Here is a 13,617-nt window from a genome sequence, read left to right as displayed (position 1 = left end):
ATTACAATTATATCTATGTGTCTGTTTGTCCCGCTAGCCAGACTATCCTTAGGGGCAGGACTGTCTGTCTCTTCATATTCCCAAAAGCTGGCCACTATCTGGCATATACAACAGGACTAATGTATGATAAATGAAGAAATGAATGTTTTGAGGGGTGAAGAGCACTCAAATGAGAACAAAGGGTATTTTACTCAAAATTGGCCATAATCAGGAGTCTGTCACTGTCACTTGCATTTGGCAGAGACTCAAAGGCTATCAGGGAAGTGAGGGAGCTTAATAGAGAAGGACAGGTGGAAGGAGGTGTTCATGTATAACCTGACTTGGGAGCATTAGTATGGGGAAGCTGAAAGCTAACTAGGAGCAGGCATCTTTGTGATTGGTTTGGGGGAGCATATTTGGCTGTCTCTAGTTGGTCCTAAGTTAGAGGTGAGAATGGCAAAAAAAAAAAAAAAATAGAGAAGCTGACAGTCATTGATCAGGTTCTGCTGCCAAGTGTGTGGGGCAGGTTCTAGTTGCTATTTATAATCTGCCAGTTTTCTAGTTTGTAGATTCAGTCTCTCATGACTATTGCTTTTTCCCTCCACTACTGTCTTAATATAAGTGGTTTGCTAACTTGCCACTTCTTCTTCTTCTATTCTCATTTCTGTTTTTTCTCTGTCTCTAAATCCTCACACTACTTCAAGTTGGGATTGACCACAAAATTATACAAATATCAGATATTTTTATTATTTGAGAGCCCTGCTCAATGATTAAAATAAGGTAGAAATGGAAAGAACTCAACAAATATTTTGGAATTTTTTTTAAAACTTCTTGAAGTTGTCTTCTGAGAGTTCTAAATCTATGTATATTTCAATCTTTGATGTTCTCCAAAAATGTGTGCTTTTGAACAGAAATAGAATTACTACTATCACTATTTCATAAACTAATAGTTTATGAACTATATTACAACTTATAATTATAACTAATTATAACTTAAAACTCAAAGGTTCATTGAAACAATCTCTAAAATTAGAGGATGTAAATAACTACTGTCATAAAACATAAAAGAAACCTACATTTTAACCCCCAAACTTTCTCATTGGTCTTTTCTTATAAAACTTTCTTTGACAGTTTCATTTGGACAATGCTTCCTTTAAAAAACCCATATGCCCTCAGGCATTTGTTAAGCAGGATTCTTTACAAAAACTTGCAATGCTTATCTGATTAATAGCTCACAGGGCTAAGTTCTGAGGTTTCCAGTCAGCCGGTCAAATTGAGACCATTTCTCTCTTTTTATTTGCTATATCTCAATTTCATGTTGAAGCAAATATAGAAGTCCATATTCCAAAAAACGTTTTAACTGCTCTTTAAATGCTTGTCTACAATTATATTCAAATTTTTCTCCAGATGCACTTGATGCACAACCCTGAGCAAAATCAGCCAAACCTGTTCATACTAGGTTTCAGTAACATGCATTACTTCATTTCCCCTTATCAATGTTCCTTCCTCCTACACTTCAAGTAAGATGATCTTTACTCTTTCACGCTTACTTGTCTCTCTTCATTTGTTTTTAAGACACCTCATTATTCAAAACTAAACTTATTCTCTCTCCATTCCCACCACATCCATCCAAACCCCCTCCATCCATATTTCCATCTTTGACAAAATATCTTGTGATTCACCCAAGCAGAAACCTGTGTGAGAGTTATTCTAGAATCCCTTCCTTCTACTTTCTTTCCCCATTTCCATCCAGTTGGTCACTAAGTGTTCTTAATCAAGTGCCTGAAATCTTTTTCAATGTCTTCTGATGAAGTCTTCCAACCCATGTCCCCCTAAGTGCCCCTCCATTCATGGAAATCCATTCATGCTGTTTCTTGACTTAAAATCCTTCAGTGGTTCCTTATTCTAATAGGATATAGTCCAAATTCCTTAGAATGGTGTAATAGATTTTGCTGACTGCCTGCCCCCAAAACCAGTACTCTCCCTTCTACCCTGTTGATTTATCAAATAACCACTTTCTTATGCATGGCTGTATGTTTGAAGAATGCTGAGGCTCAACTCCAGACCCAGGGTGTAAGCTATGATGGATATAAGTCTATCATGGTGGGCCCATACCCTAATCAAATATTAGTTTAAACATGAGCATATGGTGGAATTTTAGCTATTGATACTGAATGGAAGTCATCTTTTGCAGGGAATGATGGAGGGGAAAGAAACTTTATAGGAAAGGTTTTTTCTATCTTAAAAAGAGATACAAGTCAATAAAATTTTTACAAAATGAGAGAGAAATAAGAGAAGGATTCTTTTCTTTCTTCCTGGTATAATCTTAAGGATATTGGGCCTAAAGCTGCTATAACCATCTTACAATCCTGGGAAGACAAGCCCGGGAATAACAGAACACAAACACTGTACAGACTGAAAACTCAGGTCCTTGATTACATCATGGATTAAAGTTAGCAAAAGCTAAAGTGTTTAATAGTACAGCACACACTGCTAAAAGGTAAAAAGCACTTCATTCTTTCAGATGCTGAGGCCCAGAATCTTGGATTCATCCTCTCTTCCTCTCAGGCCCTCCTCACTTCCTCTCACACCCACATTCAGTCCATCAACAAAGCCTATTGGCATTAAAATGTATCCAGAATCCAGCTATTTCTCTCTAACCTCATTGCTACCATCCTGGTCCAAACTGCTACCATTTCTTCCCTGGATTATTGCAGTAGCCTCTGAACTGGTCTTGTCCCCTCTGCAGTCTGTTCAGAATTTTGTGATCAATATGAATCTTTCAAGTCCAAGCCAGATCATGTTGTTCTTCCAAACCCTCCAGGAGTTTCTCATCTCACTCAAAGTAAAAGTCCTCATGATCTACAACCTGCAAGGTGCTATGTCATCTGCTGACCACATGAACTCTTACCTCTCTGATCTTATTTCCTACTGTTATTTCCTTCTCTCAATTTACTCCAGTCACACAGGCTTCCTTCCTCACTTACTTCCAGAACATGGCAGAACTTCTTGCCTGAAGTCTTTTGTGCTTTTCTTTCCTTCCCCAGAGACTCTATCTGTCTGTTCTCCCTACCTGATTCCAGGTTCCTTGACAAGAATGTGGTACCATGTGCTACCACATCATGAGGATACTTAGGCAGCTCCCTGGAGAGATCAACATGGAGAGGAACAGAGACTTCCTGCCAATAACCAGCATCAACCGCCAGTCATGTGAGTCAGCCCCAGTTGAGCCTTCAGGTGTCTGTAACCCCAATCAACTGTATCAAATTTTTCACCCACAGAAAGGATAAAAAATGTTTATTGGTGGGGGTAGTGTTCATGATAATAAATATTAATATCTATTTTTAAGTCATCATGTTTTATGATAATTTGTTATGGAACAATAGATAACTAATGTGCAACCATGCAGGATTAAACAGAATAATGTGTAAATTTGGCTGGCAATAGAAAGCCCTTCAAAATAATTAGCCGTTAGTTACGGTTGTTGCATAATGCATGCGTGTCTTTTTTCACCAAAGATTGCAAGTCTCTTGAAAAGGAGGACTGAAACCCATTCCTTCCTTTTGTTGTACTCTCTGCCTCTTCTCATCCCTCTCTTCTACTTAGCACAGTGCTGGGCACACATATAACTGAAGCCTCTATCGGTAATTCTTAAGTTGGCTGAATTAAATCTAAAGGTGATTTTTTTTTTTTGTCTTGTCACTGTGAGGATAACTTCCCACTTCCTAAAATATTTGATCATCTCTTTTTGTGTAATTGATGTGTTTCTGGGCTTTTGTGTGCTAGTTTGTAATGAGGAAGCTGTAAAGGCAAGGAAGATGAAGTGGTGAATAGGAAAGAACTGACTGGCTAAGAGAAGGCAATGAAGAAGTGAACATTGGACAGGACAGAAGACCAAGCAAGAGGGGCAGGGATGTGTCTGTAACAAAAACGCAGTAAAAAAAAATAGGAATGGGGGTTGGGAGTGTAGCTCATTGGTAGAACTCTTGCCTAGCATGCATGTGGCTCTAACCACCACAGAGGGGTGAGGGCGTGGGGGAAGGACTGTGACCTGGAGAATAGCCAGAAAAATCACAGAGAGAATATGGGGATTCAAGACTCATGGGTTTGAGACCCACATGTGCTGACATAATTAGTTTTTTGTTCAGATGGTGGTGTTGTGATTATTGATGTCCATGACCCTGGCTAGTTGCTTTGATTATAAACATGTCCCATGTTTATAAAGGATTTAATACCACAAAGTATTAAAAGCATAACCAAACCAAACATCATCCCCTGCTGATAGCTTATCTTCTTTGTATGTCAAGGACAACAGACCATTACATTCTTTGATAACACTCTAGGAAAGATTTGTAATTCTAGCCTTTTTATTTAAGCATTTATTCTGTTCTTTATGATACAAATTTCATAGAATCATGAAGGCCCACACAACATGGGCCTGGAATTCAAGGATGTTATTGATAGGAGAAAAGTCCACTTATTTGTGAGATATTAAAACTTTGGAGTTCAGCAACAAGATAATTGTGTAAACAAGCAGAGGACAGTAACCAGTCATGGTCATTTTGGTTTCTTGCTTGGGAATAAAATATGCTGACACCATTGATTTCTGTGATGGCAGATAGGCATTCAAAACGGAAAATAACTGCAAATAATAATCAACATTAGTTGAGTTCTAACTATATGCTGGAATGTACTAAGCACTTAACATTCTTTTCCTAATTAATCCTCAAACAATCCAATTAGGTACCTGCTATTATTATTATAAACACCATTTTACAGTTGAAGAAGCTGAAACTTAGGTCAAGCTAGGGAATCTCAGCTACCCTGGGCTATCCTCTTTACTCTCATTTTCTGATGGAGAGTCATGAACTCAAGCTAGGATGGAATGAGTTACATAAGGCTTTCTCCTTCTTTCTTTTCTTCTTTTAGTGTTTTTTTTTTTTTTTTTTAATAATTTGGACTAACTCTCTTGGCAGTTGATTACAAACCTGATCCAAGAGATAAGAGACTGTGTATCAAAGAGTTCATCCTCTGGAGTCAGGCAGACCAGTGAGTGAAACCTGGCTCCATCACTTCCTAGCTATGTGACCTTGAGGAAGTTATGTTTCCTACAGCTCATTTTCTTATCTTAAAATAAGAATGATGGCCCAACTTGTAGGGTTGCTTTCCTCAATCTTTTTCCACAGGAACCTAAATGACCTTTTCAAAATGCAAAACTGACCAAGTTGCCCAACTCCAACTTAAAATTTCACCATGAGATCTCATTGTTCTTAAAGATATAAACTGATCCCCTTCATGTGACTTTCAAAGCTTTTCCTGGTAGGGCCCCTCTTACCTCCCAGAACTCATCTTCAGTGGTACTTCCCCTGGGCCCTAAACACTAGCCTATCCTGTCATTATAGGACTTTTGCCACATAGTGTTCTTTTTGTCCAAAAAGTTCTGTCTCCCTTCCTGGTCCACCACCCCTCCATCTCTCATAGCCTAAATACACGCTCCCTTCATTGCACACATCCCACTTATAATTTTACACATTAATGTCTCTCTTCCCCAACAGACCTGAAGCCTCACCAGGGGAGAGACTATGGCTCTGATGGCTCATCTTTGTATCCCAGCTCCTAGATTAAGACCTGGCACATAACATTTAGAACAATTAATGAATTGGCTACTAGCACTGTTAAGCTTTGCTGCTTCTACTGGGTCATAAATTTTAACTTATGAAACAAGCAAGTGTTTGGACTATATGGAGATAACATAACAGAATTTCTCAATGACCACCATGTCAGAATAACCTACTGCTTAAATGTAGTTTCCCATGCTTCACTCCCAGAGATAAGATTTGTTAGGTCTGGGATAGATTCCAAAATTTTACATGTCTAATAATCTCACCTGAGTAATTTGAGAATCACTGGTAAGGAAAGAAGAGGAATAAACCTATTTACAGTCTCACTACCGTTTAATAAGCTCTCACAGGTAGTGGTAGGGGCTCCATTTCCAGTGCTGGCTCAATAGAGCCTATTGCTTCCAAGAGAATTTCTTAGAATTAAGGCCAAGATTAGGAAAGAAATTACTCTTTTCCCAGCTCTCTGCTGGGTGATGTTCCTGGATACAACTATAAGATACCTAGGATGTTAGACCTAGGACTGAGGGGAGAGGGTAAAGAAACTGGAATTCAGTAGACAAGCTATCGAGCCACATGGTGTTCTCTTTGTCCAGAAGGTTCTGCCTCCTTTACCCCTTCCACCACCTCCCCAACCAAAATAGCTTAATTATGCCTAATTATGGAGGTCCAGGATCCAGGAGTGTCTCATTCATTATTTATCAATTCAAATAAACTCTACTTCAAATATTTCAAGTACCATGCCTTTTTTTTTTAAAGAGAGAGAGAGAGAGAATTTTTTAATATTTATTTTTTAGTATTCGGCTGACACAACATCTTTGTTTGTATGTGATGCTGAGGATCAAAGCCGGGCCGCATGCTTGCCAGGCCAGCGGGCTATCGCTTGAGCCACATCTCCAGCCCCAAGTACCATGCTCTTCTAAAGATACAATGGTGCAGGAGGAAAGAAAGTTAAATGGATGGTTCCAGCCTACTGGTGAGGCAGTTACCATCTATTGGCAAAATAGATATTAGCGAAATGATTTTATAAACATATGCACAATTATAACTATCTAAACCCTACAAAAGACAAGACCTGCCGGGCGCGGAGGCTGCAGCAGGAGGATTGCAAGTTCAAAGCCAGCCTCAGCAAAAACAAGGTGCTAAGTAACTCAGTGAGACCCTGTCTCTAAATAAAATAAAAAATAGGACTGGGGATGTGGCTCAGTGCTTGAGTGCCCCTGAGTTAAACCCCCGGTATCCAAAAACAAAAAAGGCCAGATCTGAGGCATGTGACAGGGGAACTGAACAATTGGGATATGAAGACAATATAACTATAAATAAGATTTTGATAAAGAATTACCTACATAAAAAGTAAAATTGTGATACACTGCACTCTTAATATATGGGTGGAGCTTTGAAAAACATTTAAAATTACATACATCACAAATTATTAGATGATTATTATATTTTGCTAAAGTGATATAGAGTTCATCACCAATTTTATTCCTATTTTTTGTTATAAATGTAAGTGTCAGGGCTTTTTCACAACTAAGTGAATAGATGAGATTTTTGTCAAATCATCATCACTCTATTTTTCCATCTCCTTACATTTTGTGAGAGGGTCAAAAACCCTCTCATTTGCAAAAAGATGTGCTACTCATGAAGTAATTACTTTATCTCTGAAAACATCACCACAAAGATTTTACCAAATTTATCAAGTGCTGATTAATTGTTCTTTTTACTTTTTCACTTAGACACATCTTTATTTTGGAGCTAAAATTAGATGAAATTGTATTTTAAAATTCCATAAAAGTTGAATTTATGCATTTCATTACAGTTTTTCTTTTTCTTTTCTTTTCTCTGTGTGTGTTGCTGGGGACGGCGGGGGGTGGGGTGCGCTGGGATTGAACCCAGAGGTGTTTTACCACTGGACTACATCCCCAGCTCCCTTTATTTTTTATTTTGAGACATGGTCCTGAAAACTTGCCCAGGCTAGCCTCAATCTTGCAACCCTCCTGCCTCAGCCTCCTAAATTGCTGGGATTACAGGTGTGTGCCACGACACCTGGCTACAATTTTTCTTCTTTATTGAAAACAAAGTCCTATTTCAATTATTTAGACCATTTTAAGTACCTTAAGAAGATATTACAGATAAGCAGAAACTGGTATTATAAAATATGCAGATTTGTAATTTCATTTCAAGATTAAGCAATAAGTTTACAATTATATGTTGTAAATTGATAGAATTAACAGAACCTAGCAAAATCTGAGAAAGAGAAATTAACTCTAATGAAAAGAAATGGTTTCCTAAAGTCCATAGCATTATATCTCAGATTACATTTTGGGAACACCTTGTTTTTCCAGGTACAAAAATGAATGCTTTTACGACAGCAAATTTATCTTCTTTATAAAGCAAACAACAAAAAGAAGATAATGTATTATATGATTAATAGTTGTAGGACTTACAAAGGTATAAAAATAACTGGGGGCATTATTTATAGAATTCAGATATAGTTCTATCAAGGCAACAAGGATATGATAGAAATGAAAAATGAACAAAATGAGTGTCAGTGAGATTCATGCCTAAAGAATGAACATGGATTTCCTATAGCATTATTACTCCTAACTATATCTGTTTCAGCTTAACTTGAGTGTGGTTATGAAGTGAACTGAAACTTCCTACTGAACAACAACCAGCGAAACTAATTTTCCTTGATTTTTTATTCTGTGAGCCCAAGATAACATCAGATTTGTTTCTCAGACCAAAACTGATAATTTTTCTTGTGACTTTTTCTTTTTTGAAATAAGATCTTCTAGGAGAAAACTTTTAAAAAGAAGGTGGTGGTGGTACGAAAGATGTGCAAAAGGAAACAGTTTGTTGCTTAAAAAATAATGAAACTAATGTTTCAAGAGAGATACTTTCAACATATCCCAAATAGACCTTTGCTTTAAAAAAAAACCAGCTTTATTTAATTTTAATTCGTATAACATAAAATTCATCCAATTCAATAGTTTTCTTTAGTATGTTCACAGGCTTATACACTACAATATAACTTTAAAACATTTTCACCCACAAAAAAAAAAAAAAAATAGCAAATTTTTCCCAGTCTTTCACTTTTGTCCAGGGTAGATTTCCTTGGAGTCTATGTGAGGCAACCCTGAGCTATATAATGACTGGTTAGAGCTGTTCTTTGGAGTTACAGAGGCATCAATGCTTGAGAGGATAATGAGATTCTAGCCTATTCAGCTTATCTGTTTAGTGCTAGCCAATCTTTTCTTTTTTTTAAATAGAGGTACAATTCACATAGCATAAAATTAGCCATTCTAAAGTTGATAATTCAGTGGCGGGGCTGGGGATGTGGCTCAAGCGGTAGCGCGCTCTCCTGGCATGCGTGTGGCCCAGGTTCGATCCTCAGCACCACATACAAAGAAAGATGTTGTGTTCGCCGAAAACTAAAGAAATAAGTATTAAAATTCTCTCTCTCTCAAGGAAAAAAAAAAAAGATAATTCAGTGGCATTTAGTATATCTACAATGTGCAACTACTATTGCTACCTAGTTCCAATATATTTCATCACCCCAGCAGAAAACCTTTTACCCATTCAACAGTTATTCCCTTGATGCCCTTGGATCACCAATCTGCAATCTTATAGAGCTACCTATTCTGGATATTTCTGGATATTTCATATAAGTGGAATTATATGTAACCTTTTGTATCTGGCTTGCTTTACCTAACATAAGATTTTTCAGGTTCATTCACATTATAGTATATATAGTATATATCAGTATCTACTTTGTTCTTTTTATAACTAAATTATTTCATATATATTCAACTTGTTTATCCATTTTTCTTTTGATGTACTGTTTCCATTCTCTCCCTCCTTTTCCTTACACACACTCAGCACTGAGAGCCTAGCACAGTTTCATGACCTATTTTTTATTTTGTTATATATGACAGCAGAATGCATTACAATTCATATTATACATATAGAGCACATTTTTTCACATCTCTGGTTGTACACAAAATAGAGTCATACCATTCGGAGTCTTCATACAGGTACTTAGGGTAATGATGTCCATCTCTTTTTTACCCCCTTGCCCCCTCCCTTCCCTTTCCTTCCCTTTGCCCTATCTAGAGTTTGTCTAATCTTCCCATGCTCCCCCTCCCAACCTCACTATGAATCAGCCTCCTTATATCAGAGAAAACACTCAGCATTTGTTTTTTGGGATTGGTTAACTTTACTTAGCATTATATTCTCCAACTCCATCCATTTACCTGCAAATGCCATTGCTGAGAGCCATTGCCAAGTAGGAATGACGCATCGGAATTTCCTTGCCAGCGTACCCCATGTTGCTTAGAGGAAGGACTCGTGGAAATGGACTTGCCTTGGACATTTGCTGTGACATTGCATGTATGCTTTAGTAAGGTGACCTTGCTCAAGGACCAGGGCGGATCCGGGTTTAGAGCTGATCAGGTTTTAGGGAGTATCCCGTCCTTGGGTTTAGGGCAGTTCCAGGTTTAAGGTGTACCCTGCCCGGAATAGGGCGTATCCTGCTGCCTCAGGCATGCCCGATCCTTGAGTTCCCGTTGAGTTCTCGTGGGATTGAGAAAGTATTTGGGATTCAAAGCCTGGAGGAGTACGTGAATTTTGCGGGCAGAACCTGAATTTCCCCAGAACGTGTTTGTAGAGGGCCGGTGTGAGTTCGGGAATAAAGAATTGCTGTTTGAATCTACAAAGCTGTGAGTGGCTCGTGAATCTGTGCCCAGCCAGACTGCGGCATGCCATGATTTTATTCTCTTTTATTGCTGAATAATATTCCATTGTGTATATATACCACATTTTATTTATTAATTCATCTACTGAAGGGCATCTAGGTTGCTTCCACAGCTTAGCTATTGTGAATTGTGCTGCAATAAACATTGATGTGCTGTGTCCCTGTAGTATGCTGTTTTTAAGTCCTTTGGGTATAGACCGAGGACTGGGATAGCTGGGTCAAATGGTGGTTCCATTCCCAGTTTTCCAAGGAATCTCCATACTGCTTTCCATACCGGCTGCACCATTTTGCAGTCCACCAGCAATGTATGAGTGTGCCTTTTTCCCAACATCCTCGCCAACACTTATTCTTGTTTGTATTCTTAATAGCTGCCATTCTGACTAGAGTGAGATGAAAAAGAGTAGTTTGATATGCATTTCTCTACTTGCTAGAGATGTTGAACATTTTTTCATATATTTGTTGATTGATTGTATATCACCTTCTGAGAAGTATCAGTTCAGTTCCTTGGCCCATTTGTTGATTGGGTTATTTTTTTGTTTGTTTTTGGTGTTTAGATTTTTGAGTTCTTTATATACCCTAAAGATTAGTGCTCTATCTGATATACAAGTAGTAAAAATTTGCTCCCAAGCTGTAGGCTCTCTATTCACCTCACTGATTGTTTCTTTTGCTAAGACAGTTTCATGATCTATAATAGAGTGAAGGAAAAACAATTGAGAAGCCAGTCAGGAAACTTTTTTTTTCTTTTGTACTGATGATTGAACCCATGGCAATCTACCACTGAGCTACATCCTCAGCTCTTTTTATTCTGAGACAAGTCTTGCTAAATTGCTGAGGCTGGCCTTGAACTTATGATCTTGATGCTTAGAGTTGCTGGACTACAGGCCTGTGCCATAGCACCTGGCTTATGATTAACTTTTTCATTATTTTTTTTAAAATATAGATGGACACAATACCTTTATTTTATTTATTTATTTTAATGTGGTGCTCAGGATTAAACCCAGTGCCTCACATGTAAGGCAAGTGCTCTACCACTGAACTACAACCCCAGCCCCTTATGTTTAACTTTTTGAGGATGCACCAAACTGTTTTCTATAGTGGCTGAACAATTTTATATTACCATCAGCAATGTATGAGAGTTCCAATTTCTCTACATCCTCACTAATGGTTGTTATTTTCAACTATGATTGTGTTTTTTATTATAGCCATCCAAGTAGGTATGAAATGGTATAGTCAATAATCTTTTGACAAAGGAAAAATGAAAATTTTTACAAGCCTGAATAAACCTTCATTAAAGCTAGGCACAGCAGTACACACCTATAATCCCAGCAACTTGGCAGGCTGAGGTAGCAAGATCTGAAGTTTGAGGCCAGCTCAGCAACTTAGTGAGACCGTCTCAAAATGAAAAATGGAAAGGGCCAGGGATATCCAGAGATAGAGTGCTCCTGGGTTAAATCCCCAGTACACAAATACAAAATAAATATTCAAGAAAATGTAAAATGCAAATTTTCTTTTGACATATTTTCTTGAAGGTGTGTTAATCTCTGAAAATATATAAACATGTGCTTTCCCTAGCAATAATACAAAATATAAAATTGAGACCTACGGTGAAGTTTGAGTAGATGAAGAGTTATACAGAACTCTTTCTGACCAAAGAAGAGCATTGACTTCTTGCCCATTATTATTTCCTAACTCAAAAATAAAAATGATAAATATTTAATATCCTAGCCCAAAATAAGGTAAGCACAGAAATAACGAAATAAGGTACTACCACCTTTAATATTTCACATTACACTCTTTGATTTCAGGGATTACAGCAATGGATTCTTTGACAATAAACAGAGATTAGAATAGGTGACATAGTTAAATTAAAAACCCATGGCTCTGCTGTACAATATATAAGTATACAGAATATCCCACAAGGGCCAAAATAGCAATTCTTAAAAGCATGGCTTGCCTTTAACAGAAATATATGTAAACTAGGAAAGACAATCTACAAGTGTATCTTGATTAAAAGAGGCCTTGCCAATCAATACTAGGATTGTTTGACAACCTGGTTTTTATGCACCTGGGGAATGAATCATAGCAAGATGAAGGGTGGGTGAGGTCAGGAGTACAGATTGAGAAAGGAGGGGAAGAAAACTGCCTCAACTGCTTTTTCAGGAAGGTAAGTTTTAAGAAAGAATACATGTAGATGAAAAATGATAATTGATTCCCTTGAAATTTCATTTTCCACATATTCCCTGGAAAATCTTCCTGTGTTCATTCTCCAATTTGAAAACTGCTGAAATATGTAATGCTAGCTCTTCATCCCTTTAATCCTCAGTGATTGCCCATCACTGATGGCCTATAAATCCCTACAGCTCTCATGGTCTGTTCTTCGTTTAGGAATCAGTTTCTCCTTAAGTGACTACAAAGCAGTCAGCTTTATTTTCATGTGTGGCTGCTGGAATTTATCTCATTTTATACTACTGCACTCATACTTCATGCCAGGTACAATAGCATTTCAGGAAAAGAGGATAATGAAAGTTTTAAACCATTAAGAATAAGAATTTTGATTTTTAAAAAAAGGAGGAATACATTTTAGGGAAGAGCATATGTTTATTAGGCTATAAGTTCAGCTGTTGTAACCAAAATTGTTTAAACAAGCCCCTTTGGCCTTCTTTCCCTTTCTTAACATGCTTACCTTGTTCTCACCTGAGGGTTGTTGTACCTGTTTCTTCTGCTGGAATGCTTTTCACCAGGTCTGTCCTGACTGGCTCCTGCTTGTCATTCAGAACTCACCAGGTCATCTCAGGAAGGCTTTCCTTGACCATGCAAAAGTAGCCACCCAGTCATATTTTACCACATAACAGTGCTTGTCTTAGCCTGCATGAAGCCCTAAGTCCCATTCCCAGCACAGCCAACAACAACAAAAAAGTATGCAGAAAGGAATAGGGTGCCAATGAGGAAACCAGGTTTGACATGGCAAAGTTCCTCAAGGTGGGGGGTAGAGACAGATAAGAAGCATCAAATCTTCATGAATGTCCCACCTAAGTGGTTAGAGAAGTGTTAAAGACCTTATAAGGAATCTAAAAGGTTGAATAGAGTGGTTCCTGAGGATAGGAAAAAGTTTCAGTGAAGGATGGGTCAATGGGGAGCAAGTGTTCTCTCAGGAAAAAATGGGAATAAGAGAAAGGCAATTGAATCTAGAAAGAGTATTTGTGACCACTGAATAAAGAAGTGAAAATGTAAAGCTTAAGGAAAGGACACAGTATGTATAGGTCA

Source organism: Spermophilus citellus (assembly GCF_964194105.1).
Source record: "Spermophilus citellus genome assembly, chromosome: 15".
Taxonomy (NCBI): domain Eukaryota; kingdom Metazoa; phylum Chordata; class Mammalia; order Rodentia; family Sciuridae; genus Spermophilus; species Spermophilus citellus.
Note: the sequence above shows the minus strand (reverse complement) of the source record.